At 40.0% G+C, this 15392-nt stretch overlaps 1 long non-coding RNA gene across 2 annotated transcripts; it reads right to left on the bottom strand.

Moving 5' to 3' along the window:
* Positions 1–5773: 5773 nt before the first annotated feature.
* Positions 5774–10610, bottom strand: LOC106732021 (uncharacterized). Of its 2 annotated transcripts, none has more exons than XR_001368265.3 (3): positions 10446–10610; positions 9153–9238; positions 5774–5966 (listed from the first exon to the last, which is right to left on the bottom strand). It is a non-coding gene; the product is annotated as an uncharacterized LOC106732021 (long non-coding RNA). The 2 variants fall into 2 exon arrangements; XR_012903176.1 differs by lacking the exon at positions 10446–10610 and adding an exon at positions 9802–9928.
* Between the last annotated feature and the right edge of the window lie 4782 nt (positions 10611–15392).

The following is a 15392-nucleotide window of genomic DNA, read 5'->3' as shown; positions in this document are numbered from 1 at the left end:
CTGATTTCTACAAAAATCATTGAATTTAATTTCACCCAAACTGTACAAGTATTTTATGCTTTTTCTTTAAATTGCGCACTCTCTCCCCTCACAATATGATTCAGAAACTTCTGGAACAAGAATTGGAAACAATCAATGAACCCACATTATCTGATACAATTCTCCACCCATGAAGACAATTTATGGAAGCCTTTTTTAATTCTGCAACCATCTTCTTTACAAAGCCTCCATACAAGCAAGAAATGACATGTGCTCCTGGAATGAGGCAAACAGAAAGAGACTCGCTAAACAACAACAACTGAAGGGTTATGACATCAGCATTATTTCTGAAATCATTTGAATTAGTAAATGAACTCTTTCTACAAAACTGGCTGCTTTTTTATTCCTTTTTTCTTCCTCTCTCTTCTGAACAACAGAGAAACAGGCAAGCAAGTAAATTGCCCTGCTAAATACATGATGCCAAGACATACAGTTTAAGGAAATAAATAACACCTAATCTTAGAAGGCACTCACAGTAAGAAATTATATATACAGACATGTATGTGTGAACAAACCACTTGAACTTTTTGTCTGGTGCCAAAGAACAGTCAACAGTGGGTTAAAATACAGCCACTATTTACAAGAAATAGCAATGTTGCACAACAGTTGAGGAAAGAGAAAAATATTGAATGCAGAACTAAAACTATAGCTTTTCTAAAGGAGTCTGGAAAGCCAAGTGTAGTGAATGGTTTAAAGACAAATCCTACACCTTACCTGGGGTTAGGCTAGATGATCCTTGCAGTCTCTTCTAGTCCTATGATTCTGTGATCCTACGGTGTAGTATTATGGTGACAACATGAAAAAGTGAGGCAAGTTGATTGGAAAATGAAAACCTTCTCCTGTAAAAAAGAAATCATGTTTATGTCTATATCAAATTAAAACAGAGTCAACATGGCAAAACTTATCATAACAAAAGATTTCCTGAAAAATTCCAAAAAAACCTAAACACAATTATCAGTGTCAGCTACCCACAGAAAGTGAAGATATTGATAATTGTTCCGTGCCCACAGAAAGTCAAATTGACAGGCATCTATCTTCTAGTTGGGCTGCCCAGGTGACGCACTTTAGGCTCCCCATCTCCCCATTCCAACCTGAGCCCTGAGATGGCTATGGCTCCCCCGTTGCATGTTTGAAAGATTTTCTTCCTGGAGACAGTGTATACAGTTTAAAACACCATTTCAGGTAGACTAGGTGGAAATGTCGTTTTGATTTTTTTATGGAAAAAATAATTTTGGCTTAATCAAAATTGTCTTGCTTAACACATAAGTTTTACCAAAAAGGGGGGTATGTTCTGTCAGAAATTAATTCTGATTCAAAATCCCTTTCCAGTACCACAAGTGAACATAACCTGGAAATTGCGGACAATGCATTCCGTTGTGGCACGCTAACCTTATAATTTTATTCTACCATGTGTATCTCTGCCTTTCTAATTTTTTTCTGGGGGGGGGGGGGTTCTTAAGTATTCCAAACTCCTGAAACTATATGCATCTTTACATGATGATAAGCAATGTAGTTTATAGCACATTCTAAAGGCTGGAATTCTTTGGTTTTCTTCTTGCCCAGTTTTAAGGAATATAAAAGGCACTGGTTATTCAGAAAACCCATTGCATCATTAATTGAAATGTAGATGCAGGATCTGCCAACTTTCAGGAACATTGATTAGAGCCTGGAATTTAAGCACCAGCTGGGATGAACTCCACCTGAGTAGTGAGGGAAATAGACTTCTGGAATGGAAGTTGGCACGACTCATTAAAAGAAAGTTAAGCAAGGAATTCACAAGAGACTGTTTGGGGGGTGTTCATGTAATCTCCAGACCTGAGTTTTAACATTGTTCGGGAGAAAAATTAAATAAGAAAGTATACAGCAATAGACAGCAGCAGTGGGTAGAAGAATGGACATTAAGAAGCTGGAAAGCATTGATACGAGTCTGATAGGTGATACTATCCATAGAATGACTGTACCCAATCAGGCAAGGAATGTTCATGAAGCTAAACAACAACAATTAAGATGCTTGTACATCAGTGCAAGAAGCTTGGGTAACAAAATAGAGGAACTGGAAGTACTGGTACAGGAACTGAAGATAGATACTATAGGAATAACAAAAACATGCTGAAATAGTAGTCATGACTGTAGTACAAGTACTAAAGGATTAGGTGCTGTTCAGGATGACAGAAATAAAGGAAAAAGTGGTGAAGTAACATTGTATATTAATGATGAGGAAGACTTTAAAAAAATTAGATATGAAGTCTCTTGGAGCTAAAATTATTTTGGGGAAGAAAGCTTCTAAAAGTTCCTCCTGATATAGTGCTTGTAGATGTGCTAAATACCAGGATTTGATTTGGACCTTGATAGAGAAAACTTAAATATTTTAAGGATATTAATACTACTGAGAAATATGAGATTATGGGGAACTATAACTTTCCAGATATAGATTGGAAGACGAGTGCTACTAATAATGATGGTGTCTAGATATTCCTGGACATGATAGGAGACAGATTTCTTCACCAGTTTCCAAACCAACAAGAAGAGGTAATGACATTTTTCATTATTGATAGGTAGTGAGGTCCTCACAGAATACTGGTTGTAGAAGATAGCTTATGCTAACTCAACTCAAGGTTAACTCAGTTTAAATTAAATGTAAAAATAAGCAATAATAGATTTGCATCAAGCGTCATTGATTTAGAAAGAGCTCACTTTAAAATTAATAGGATTAGTTACAGAAAGGGACTGAATTGAAGAGGTCAAAGTTCTGAAAGTGGAGGAGGAAGAAGTAAGGGGGAAAAGTTTGCAGAGAAAGGCTGCAGACCAAGCTGGGTGAGCAGGAATTTCAAACAGGTCTTGGAGATCAGAAAGTATGGGAATGAAGTGATAACTACCAGAAGCCAAAGAGTGTTGGATCTTGAAAAGGGAATTAAAATCAATAGTGAAAGGTTTTATAGCCATATACATCAGGAGAAAATAAGGAAAGAAAAAGGCGGCCACACAGTATTGGCACTAGGATGAAGATTACAGATTGTTTAGGTATTGCCCATCACCTAAACAAATACTTTGCACCAGTTTTTAATGAGGCTAAATGAAGAGTTTAGGAGCAGTGGCAGGTTGGCTAATGACAATGAGGATATGGAGGTAGAAATTATTCCATCCAAAGTGGAAGTCAAACTCAAACAGCCTAATGAGACTAAATCAGGAGACCAGGATAATCTTCATCCAATAATATTAAAGGAACTGGTACATTACATTTCACACTCAATAGCAGGGATTTTTAATGAATCTGTAAACTCACCAAGGTCATACCTTATGATTGGAGAATTGCTAATAGAGTTCCTATTTTTAAGAAAAAGAGAAAAAATGATCCAGGAAACTACAGATCTGTTATTTTGGTCTCAATTGTATGTAATGTCTAAGGAAAAAAATTGAAATACAAACTAGTAAGTACATAGCAGTGAGCGGTAATTGGGATACAATACAACATGTTTTTGCAAAAGGTAGATAGTGCCGGACCAATCTGATCTCCTTCTTTGAGAAGATAACTTATTTTTCAGACAAAGGAAATGCAGTAGATTTAATCTTCTTTTAATTTCATTAAGGCATCTGATTCAGCTCTACATGGGAAATTATTGGTTAAATTAGAGAAGGTGGGGATTAATACAAGAATTGAAAGTGAATAAGGAACTAGTTAAAAAGAATATTATAACACACCAGAGGTGAATTTTGAAGCTGGAGGAAGGTTACTAGTGGAATTTTTAAGAGATTAGTCTTGTCACCAATACTGCATTTAACATTTTTACTACTGATCTTGGCTCAGGACGTAAGTGCGCTAATAAAATTTGAGGATGACACAAAGTTGGGATATATTGTCAATAAAGTGGAGGACTGGATTACTATGGATCTGTATGACTTTGTAAACTGGAGTAACATAAATGAGATGTAATTTAAGTGCAATGTGCAAGGTAATTTATGTAGGGTTTAATAACATGAATTTTTGCTATAAGATGGGAACTTATCAATTGAAAGCAACAGAGGAAAAGAGAACGTGGTGTATTGGTTGATCGCAAGATGACTATTATGCCACTGATAAAAAGGCTACTGAAGTCCGAGGATGTCTTAGGTGAGGTATTTTCAGTAGAGACAGGAAAACTCTGTGCAGCTCTAGTCACCCACATTTAAGACAGATAAATTCAAACTGCAAAAACAAAGACAGGTTGGTAGGATGGTTGGAGGAGTGGAAAACCTACTTTATTAGAAGAGACTTAAAGAACTTGGCTTGTTTAGCCTAACCAAAAGTCAATTAATGAGAGATATGATTGCTTTCTGTAAATACATCAGAGGGATAAATACCAAGGAGGAAGCGCCAAAATTGATACAAAAATGAAAAGATATAATCTGTCCATTCAAGGAATTTAGGCTTGAAATTAGCAAAGATTTCTAATCATCAGAGGAGTGAAGTTCTGGAACAGCCTTCCAAGGTGAGCAGTAGGGGAAAAGTCCAACTGGCTGCAAGAATGAGCTTGAAAAGTTTATAGGCGAAACGATATGATGGGATGGCCTACAATGGCATGTGGCCCATTAGTGATTGCCAGTAGCAAAAATCCCCAATGGCCAGAAATGGGGCACTGGATGGTGAGACCTCTAGGTTACCTAAACAAAAGTGCTCTGTAGTCTCTCCCTGGTGAGTCTTGCCAATGTACTCAGGGTCTACCTAATCACCATATCTATGATGAGGAAGACATTTTCCCTGAAATCTGATTGACAGAGATAGCAAGGGTCACTTGCAGGTTTACACATGTGTAAATGGTGAATTTTTTGTAACTTGCAATGTTCAGGACATCAGACTGGATGATGATGGTCATTTCTGACTTTAAAGTCTAAGAGTCTATGAGACTTCTACAGTTTCCTCTTCATTGACTAATTCTTCCTCAATAACTGTTCTCATCCTGCCATGATCTTCTACTGCTATTTTCATGCCTGCCACAGACTTCCTTTGCTTCATCTTTTTTACCCTCTTCTCTTCCATAATCCCTTTTCCCACTGGCATGATCACCTCTCATTTTCTATATATCACCATTGACTTAAATAGCAAGCTTATACTCCCTCTTACAGGCTCACATCTATACACTGCTTCCCTCAGCCTCAATCCTCCTTCCATCTCCACTCCTTCCACCTCTCCCCCTTTTTCCCACCATCATGTCTCCGTCTGAACCATCTCTTTCTAACTTCACACTGCATACCTCATTCTCCACCCTTACCCATGGTACAAGGCAAAGGCCTCATCACCATTTGGGATATCCTCTCCATTGACCAATGGCAGGTTATTTTTAATGCTGGAAACTCCACCCCAAAACCTCCAAAATCTTTATAACATTCTTTTACCTTAACAACAAAGTCACCTAGTTAATATCACCTTTTGTCACCAATTGGTCCAAAATGAGGCTTATCTGAAGTACTTGGATGTCACCTTGTACAGAAGATTGAATTTTATAGCTCACCTGGAAGAGACATGCAGAAAGGTAAAGCAAGAACTACCCACTTCTGAAAGCTCTTGGGCATAACATGGGGTGCTGGTGTACATACACTTCAATCAGTGACTCTAGTATCTGTATATGAAACTGCTGAATATTGCACAACTGCACAACAGTTTGTGTGAGCAGCTCATATTCCAAATCTCTGGATGTGCACAGAATGCTATGGCAAGATTCATAACTGGAACGTTAAAATAAATACCTATTCAATTCACTCAGGCACATACACCCCCATCCAAAGTCTCAAGAAACATAGATGGATCCTGATTACAACTGAACCATGGCCAACCATAACTTGCCAAATCATGAGGGCCTCCAGTATATTCTGAAGACATGCGAGAAAGCTGGAAAACCTTCTTTGGATCAGGCTAATGCTCTTAAAGTATCTTCACATAATCTTGAAGCACCCTGGATAGAATAGTGGGATAATATTAATGACCATAACAAACACTTGATTGTCAACCTCACAAAAGAACTTTCAGTCTTTAACCTATGTGGAACTGCGGTCCACATTGAATTGTTTCCAAATGACACATGGCAGATGCAGTCATGTCTTACACCTCTGAGGCTGTGTCCAGACTCAGGGGTTTTTTCGAAAAAAGTAGCCTTTTTTCGAAAAAACTTCACCTGCGTCCAGACTCAAGCCGCATTCTTTCGAAATTAAATCGAAAGAACGCGGCTTTTCTTTCGATGGCGGTAAACCTAATTCTACGAGGAAGAACGCCTTCTTTCGAAAGTTTCTCTTTCGAAAGAAGGCGTTCTTGAATGTAAATAGGGATTCCTCGAAAGAGAGCATCCAGACTCGCTGGGTGCTTTCTTTCGAAAAAGCAAGCCGCTTTTTCAAAAGTTCCGCGTGTAGTCTAGACGCGCTCTTTCGAAAGAGGCTCTTTCGAAAGATACTTTCGAAAGAGCCTCTTTCAAAAGAGGCTTGCAGTCTAGACATAGCCTGAGAGATGAGAGATGACAAATATAACACTGGATACCAACCACAAACTATGGACCACATTGTAAACAAGGGCTGAGTTTGATCATTTGTTAGTGTCATCTCAGATTTACACTATGCCACTTTTGAAGATTCCCTAGGCTCACTATCTGGACTTGGTTATTTGATGTAGTACAGGCAGTCCTCAACTTTACAAACCTAATTTGACTACAAGGTTGGTTTTGAGTTTATGAGACTTGGTCCCACAATGGAGTGGATTGCATTTCTGAGTTACGACTTTTCAACTTATGATACAATTTTCAGGAGCTAATTGTGTTGTAAGTCTGAGGACTGCCTGCCAGCTGGGGCCTTTGGGTTCTACCACAATATACATTTTTCTATTCCTAATACTGATGATAATAATAATAATAATAAACAAGCTGGCAATTCAGTCGAGCTCCTGCCTTAAGTATCATCCCATGGCAATATGAAAATGATTTCATGCCTGAAGTATACATGTAATAACAGTAAATTTAATCATGCAAAACCATGATTCAACACAATGGAATTTTAAAGACAAGTGATTTAGTGGTTTTCATGGCACCTCTGACTAATTTGTATCCAAAGATTTGGGTATTTAGCATTAACAAGTTTAAGGCATGCTGTTATCTCTCCTGCCAGTTTACATCACTAGGGAGATGTAAAATGAGAAATGTCTCACTTTCCCTGCACTGAACCAATTTGAGGTGTGGTGTTAATTGCAAAGACTGAAGAAAATCATTAATAATTACCCTTAATTAATTTTGTGATGAATGAAGACTGTTAGAAGGGATAGAATGAGGTCTAAGAGTAGCTAATCTCTTAATACATTCCTTTAAACATTGTTCCTAAAAGGAAAATGGATTAAAGGGGTCAATATCTAACCATGGATATTGGGGAAAGGGTGGCAAATTACCAGCACTTTAGAGCTGTTTTGGAGTTTTCTGCTGAAATATTTTCTTGATGAAAAAATTTCCATCAGTAAATTTTGATTTTGCCAGAATAATGAGCTCATTATCATGAAAATGGGAATTAAATATTTTGCTTGGGGTTAGGTCAAATAGAATCTAAATATTTTGATATGCCACAAGGAATAGAAATATTTATTTTCAGGTCAGCTCTTCATTAATCTGTGATCACCTGAGCTGCTGTGTATCTTGTGGGAGTTGTAGTTTGGGTAATTTATTCTCCAATATGGGCTAGTTCTCTGGCTGGACTACATCTCCCATCATGCTCTATGGTCTCCCACCTGGTTTAACTGATATGGTGGTTTATCAGGCCATGTCTACACTACAGATAAGATCGAAGCAGCTGCAGTTGATGTTCCAGGGTTCGAATTAGTGGGACTAGTGAAGACATGCTAATTTAAACTAAGAGGGTGTTGATGCCGGTGGTTCTGCTTCTACAAGGAGTATGGGAAGTCAAAGGGAGAATGTACTTTGAGTTAAGATACTTCAACTTAAGTTACAATTAACATAGCTGAAGCTGCATATCTTAATTTGAATTTATCCCCTAATATAGACCTGGCCTCAGAGATTTAGTCTGCCCAGAGATCCCAGCAGAATGGAAACATGAGATACTACAGAAACTTAGGCAGTTCGGCTGAAATTCAATTAAAACAACTGTGAACATAAAAAATGTTAAAACCAAATGTTCAAACAACTGTGAACATCAAAAATGTTAAAACCAAATTGTTCAATATTTTTGAAATGAAATTTTTTTAAATTTTCAGCTTGATAAAAATGTTCAATATTTTGAGATCTCAATTTGGGATAAAAATGGTGAAAATTTGAAATTTCTTATGGAACAGCTTTATTACACACATTTTTTATTTTATATCCATACCTATCTATCTATATCTACATATATAAATGTTATATATCAGAATTTCTCAACTACAGAAATTCCTTAACATGTTGTTTCTAGGGTATTTAACTTTTTGAGTTTCTTGCAGAATAGGAGTTGAAATTCTTAAAACAACCCATTTTGGAGTCTGAAAACATACATACCAGAAAAGTACCTAAATTCCATACTGGAGTAATTACTAATGCCCTTTTATTACAACAAGGCTAGTGATTGAAAAAAGTGATTGAAAAAAATGTGATTAACAAAATTAATCATGGTTTTAAGAATTAAATTTGATGAATCGTGCAATTAGTTGTGCAGCTAATCACGCTGTTAACAATAATAGACATTTCAATATTTTTATTGTTTTCTTCATTTTTAAATATATTTAAAGACATGCAGTGTTCACTTTGTTTTAATTACAAATATATGCATTTTAAAAAAGAAAATAATATTTTAATTCACCTAATACAAGTACTATAGTGTAATCTCTTTATCATAAAAATTGAATTTACAAATATAGAACTATGTAGAAAAACAACTCATTCACAAATGAAACAATGTAAAACATTAGAGCTGCAAGTCTATTCAATCCTATTTCTATATATGGCAAAATGCAGGTAAAACAGAGCAAGAAACACACAATTCTCCCCTACAAAGTTCAGTCACAAATTAAATTAATTTGTTTTAATAAGTATCTTCAGTATGAAAGAATGCTTTCTGGAAAGGTGGTCAGCATGAAGCACGAAGAGGCATACGAATGTTGAGCATATCTGGCATGTAAATACCTGGCAACACTGGCTACAAAGTTCCATGTGAACACTTTTCACACTTTCAGATGATATTGTAAATAGGAAGCAGGCAGCATTATCTCCTGTAAAAGTAAACAAACTCATATTAGTGATTGGCTGAACAAATAGGACTTAATGGACTTGTAGGTGCTCAAATTTTATATAGTTTTGTTTTTGAATGCAGTTGTGTAACAAAAAAACCTACATTTGTAAGTTACACTTTCATGGTAATAAAACAAGGTGAATTGAAAAATAATGTTTTGTCATTTTTACAGTGCAAATATTTGTATTAAAATTATGATATAAAAATCAATAATGTACACTTTGCATTCTGTGTTGCAAAAGAAAGCAATATATTTGAAAATGTAGAAAAACAAAAAATATATAATGCATTTCAATTGATATTCTAGCAACAGTGCAATTAAAACTGTGATTAATTGTGATTAATTTCTTAAATCATGTTTACTTTTTTAAATTAAGGACATCAGTTAACTACAATTAATCAAAAGCCCTAATTCCAACCTTTTTTCTTCAAAGATTTTCATCCAAGTGATCTTTTAATGTTAAGAATAAGCTAATCAACAGACTTTCTCTAGCCAAAGAAAGCTGTGTATCCATTGTTGGCTTCAAGTGCCACCTCACTCACCAAATTGTCCAGAACTGAAGAAAAGGGCAGGGCTGGCTTACAGCAGTACCTCCAACAAGATGAATGAGATACTAGTCATTAAGCACTAAATCACTCCTTACTACTGGAACCATCCTTTCACCCTCCTCCCCCTCACCTCAGCAAATTGATCTCAGATGACAGAACTGATGCTACTTGCTAAAATTCCATGTGAACTATTGAAGATAAAAAGGTAGCATTTAAAGCACTATGGAGCTGATTAACAATAGTATTCAGGAGCCTTAAGATGCAGTTCAATACCTAGTGGGATTCATAAGCACCTAAGCAGATCTGGCAACTAATCAATTTGGAAGCCTAATCCTTAAAAGAGAATGGGATATAGACATCTACCCTACTTAGGCTCTTTTGTAAATCCCACCAGGTGCTGCCTCAATACTTCTGTTAATCTGGCCCTATTTTTCAGAGCATGTTACTAATTTCTATCACCTTGCTCCTTTCTGCCTAACATTACAGGCCCAATGTAATCACCCTTTGCTACCCACATTGGTAAGGGGTTCTGTTATCACCTGCTCTCTAACTTCAGGGTACTTTCAGGGTTCAGATCCTTGACACCAGCAGCAGCCACCCACAAGCATAAAGTCTGACCATGGCTCTCACCAACCTACTTTCTCTTTGCAGAGTGACACCAGTAGCCCTCCTGGTCCTGAGTGTCCCAAAATCTGTACTCCTCAAGTTCTTAACCACCAGATCCTTGGACCATTTTTATCTGGATCATCACCCAGAAAGCAAGCTACCTTTGCCTCTCAAACCTGCTTGAGGTAAACATAAACAAAAAAGAGAAAAGCCACTGAATCAAATATGAAATGGTCTGGGAGAATAAACAGCTACAAAAAACAAACAGAGACAAAGTTGCCTTTGGAACTGCTCCCTACCCTTCTATGAAGTGGAGCTGAAGTTTATGGGCACAGTTTTCTGCACAAATACATAAATTCATGTCCAAGCTCTCCAGACACAGCTCATAATGGCCATCAAGTCCAGAACAATACAAGCTTTCATAGCAGGCATTGCTAGCTGTATCTGTACAATACAAAGACAATATACAATCAGGTGATTTCATTGGTTATCCTTAGGGTTTGGACCTTCTGTTTTCCTATTGTGTCTGGACACTGATTGTCATATCTAGCTACATAGGACTCCCAAGGAGGAATAAAACCAATGAACCAGCTCTAATCTATCACTGAGCAACATCCATCGCAGGCAATGTAGCAAGACAGTAGGGGAATGACCAGCAAACAATTAAATTCCAGCTACTTTGGGCTGCAATATTAGTTCCTCAGTCAGTGCCAGACTCAGGAATCTATGAAGTCACCTTTGCTCCCCTTCTCTCAGGTCCTGCATTTAGTAGTGTTAAGCTAGTCCAAAGATCAGGGAACTCACCTTGAACTGTTCAGTAACTCATGAAACGCATTCTGGAATAATCATCATGTCCTTTTACAGCAACACTTAGACAGAATAGGCTTTTTGTGAGACAGTTTTCTGTCATTTTGGCTTTTGTAGTCTGTTATTTCTCCTAAAATTAGTCACCTGCATTTGTGGTGGAGAGAAAAGGCTTTGCGTTGAAGAAAAAGCCTGGATGACAAAGTTAATTTGATCTTTTGCTGTTTCAAGGGTGAAACTGTAGTGAAAGAAGTTAGGCTCCATTTCTGCAGACTAGCTCACATGCTTACTTCACGGGCACTGTGAGGGCTCCCATTGAAAGCAGTCAGTTTACTCATATGGCCTAGAATTACGCAGGTGTGCAATTCCTGCCAGGACTGGAGCTTACATCTGTAGTTTACATACTAAGCAAGACATGAATGCATAGGCCTTTATCCATTTTAATGACAATATTCCCTCTGCTTTTGTCAAGATAACTTAGCAGAAGAGGAGGTCATTTTAAACTTACCAGCTGGAAAAGTCTGACAAATGTTTGACTTGTTTGGACCTAGAGAAAAGAAGGGAAAGGGAGGTTTGGAAATTCTATACATATATATATGGAATATCCTGCAGCCAAGATTCACTTTTTTCCCTTAGCTTCCAGACTCCATGACAGCTTGAGACAGCCTATTGCCTCTGAAAAGTTTATATACATGTAAGTGTTATTAAGAATAGCCTTAAATATAGTATTAACTATATCATAATATAGCATACCTTCCCTGCTAGCATTCCAAACAGTTGGCTTTGCTGTAGACTTCTGTAGAGTCTATTTTTATTCTATGTTCCTCTTAGAGGATTTTAGGTTTGTGAATAGGACAGAAAAAATGCTATATCCAGAATACCTTTTGACTGTGTTGTGCTCCATGGGACCTCATTCATATCTCTGAAATTTAAGTGGCAAATGTGTCTTCACCACAGTTGTATATGCTGGTCCTCATTAGCTTGGGGGAGGAGAGCAGGAGAATGTTTGAATTACAATCACAGTACTAGATAAGCCGGAGGAAACCACGGTGCCCACTAATGGGTTTAAGCTGCATCCCTGCATGGACACAGAGGTGGAGATATCTAGGAAGAAAGTCTGTGACAAACAAACACGTAAAGGGAATTTTTTAAAAAAATCTTCCTATCTGTCTTTAATTTTTAAAGGTGCAGTATCCAGAGCCCTGCCCTGAGAAATTCAGGTTTTCTTCTTGCAACCTAATATATGGTAGGCTTCCATGCATATAACAATATGTGTGGTATCAACATGGGTTACTTTTAAGCAATTAAGGAAAGTCAACCAAACAAATGACAAATATAAACTATGTGAGCTAATTTGTTTCTCTCTCATTCTATGTGATACTTCATCTTGACATGTTTTGCAGCCAGAGACCAGACAGAAAGGCAAACTTCTAACACGGAGAAACAAAATTCAGGACTATGTAGCACTTTAAAGACTAACAAGATGGTTTATTAGATGATGAGCTTTCGTGGGCCAGACCCACTTCCTCAGATCAAATAGTGGAAGAAAATAGTCACAACCATATATACCAACGGATACAGTTAAAAAAATGAACACATATGAAAAGGACAAATCACATTTCAGAACAGAAGGGGGATGCGGGGGGGGGGGGAAAGGAAGGTAAATGCCTGTGAGTTGATGATATTAGAGGTGGGGAAGGGGAGATGTCTGTGAGTTAATGGTATTAGAGGTGATAATTGGGGAAGCTATCTTTGTAATGGGTAAGGTAGTTGGGGTCTTTGTTCAGCCCCCTGCGGAGAGTGTCGAATTTTAGCATGAATGCCAGTTCAGAGGATTCCCTTTCAAGTGCAGATTTGAAAGTCTTCTGAAGTAAGATGCATGTGATTAGGTCATTGAGACAGTGTCCTTTCTGGTTGAAATGGCAAGAAACTGTTTTTTCTTTGTGATCCTGTCTAATGTCTGTTTTGTGGGCATTGATTCTTTGGCAAAGTGTCTGAGACGTTTGTCCAATGTACATAGCAGACGGACACTTTCGGCACATGATAACATAGATTATATTTCTGGATGCGCAGGAATATGTATTCTTGATCTTATAACTCACTTGGTTAGGCCCAATAATGGTGTCAGCAGAGTGAATATGTGGACAAAGCTGGCAACGGGGTTTGTTGCAAGGGAAAGTACCAGGGTTGGTATTAGTGTAGTATGTCCTGTGGTTGTTGGTAAGAATCATCTTGAGGTTAGGTCTATAGGAGACTATGGGTCTGTCTCCCAGAGCTTCTTGGAGTTTAGTGTCCTGTTCCAGTATAGGCTGTCATTTATTGATAATGTGTTGGACAGGTTTAAGTCTGTTCTGAAATGTGATTTGTCCTTTTCATATGTGTTCATTTTTTTAACTGTATCCTTTGGTATATATGGTTCTGACTATTTTCTTCCACTATTTGATCTGAGGAAGTGGGTCTGGCCCACAAAAGCTCATCATTTAATAAACCATCTTGTTAGTCTTTAAAGTGCTACATAGTCCTGTATTTTGTTTCAGCTACACCAGACTAACACGGCTACATTTCTATCACTATTCTAACACGGAGAAGTGTGGTACACTTCAAACGGAATACCAAAATGTATTTCTGAACAGCAGCATTGTGTTGGAACTTGACCATTATTCAGTAGAGAGAATACATATACAGGCAGTCCCCGACTTACACGGATCCGACTTACGTCGGATCCGCACTTACGAACGGAGCTTTCTCGCCCCGGAAGTCGGGGCGAGAAAGCCCCGTTCGTAAGCTGCTCCGGTGCCCCTGGTCTGCTGGAGACCGTCTCCAGCAGACCAGGGGCACCGGGCGGGTTCCCGCGCTTCTGAGGCTTTGCCAGAGCAAAGCCTCAGAAGCGCGGGAACCGCTGCTGCTGCCCCTTGAGACCCGGTGCCTGTGGTCTGCTGGGGACGGTCCCCAGCAGACCACAGGCACCCGGACTGAAGCCGCAGCCGCGGGGGGTCCCGCGCCTCTGAGGCTTTGCCAGAGCAAAGCCTCAGAGGCGCGGGGAACCGCCGCTGCTGCCTCTCCAGTCTGGGTGCCTGTGGTCTGCTGGGGACGGTCCCCAGCAGACCACAGGCACCCTGACTGAAGCCGCAGCCGCGGGGGGGTCCCGCGCCTCTGAGGCTTTGCCAGAGCAAAGCCTCAGAGGCGCGGGGAACCGCCGCTGCTGCCGCTTTGACTGAAGCCACGGCTGCGGCTTCAGTCAGGGTGCCTGTGGTCTGCTGGGGACCGTCCCCAGCAGACCACAGGCACCCAGACTGGAGCGGCAGCAGTGGCGGTTCCCCGCGCCTCTGAGGGTTTGCTCTGGCAAAGCCTCAGAGGCGCGGGACCCCCCGCGGCTGCGGCTTCAGTCCGGGTGCCTGTGGTCTGCTGGGGGCCTTCCCCAGCAGACCACAGGCACCCAGACTGAAGCCGCAGCCGTGGCGGGGTCCCTGCCTCTGAGGCTTTGCCAGAGCAAAGCCTCAGAGGCGCGGCACCCCGCTGCCGCTGCGGCTCTGCTCCCCGTGTCCCTGGTCTGCTGGGGGGGGGGGGCGCAGCTAGTGTGCTCCCCCCCCCCAGCAGACCAGGCTTTTATTTTGGACTCTGGGGCAGAGCAGCTGGGGCGCTGCCGATTGGTCCTGCAGCGCCCGTGGGCACTACTGGACCAACCCGGCAGCACCCCAGCTGCTCTGCCCCAGGTCCTGATTCAGCCGCTGCTGGTCAGTTTCAGCAGCGGCTGAATCAGGACATCTGGGGCAGAGCAGATGGGGTGCTGCTGGGTTGGTCCAGTAGCACCCCAGCTGCTCTGCCCCAGGCGTCCCCAAGTCAGCTTCTGCTGAAACTGACCAGCGCTGACTACAGGAAGCCCCAGGCAGAGTTGCTCTGCCCCGGGCTTCCTGGAATCAGCTGCTGATCAGTTTCAGCAGCAGCTGACTTGGGGACGCCTGGGGTTCTTAAGTTGATTCTGTATGTAAGTCAGAACTGGCGGTCAGTTTCAGCAGTGTCTGAATCTGGACGCCAGTTCCGACTTACATACAGATTCAACTTAAGAACAAACCTACAGTCCCTATCTTGTACGTAACCCGGGGACTGCCTGTATTCACAATGAGAACAACCACTTATGGGAAAATTTGTTCAGGAGTGAGTGAGATCCCGCTATG

Source organism: Pelodiscus sinensis, chromosome 4 (assembly GCF_049634645.1).
Source record: "Pelodiscus sinensis isolate JC-2024 chromosome 4, ASM4963464v1, whole genome shotgun sequence".
NCBI lineage: Eukaryota > Metazoa > Chordata > Testudines > Trionychidae > Pelodiscus > Pelodiscus sinensis.
Note: the sequence above shows the minus strand (reverse complement) of the source record. Positions and strands in the feature narration are given on the sequence as shown.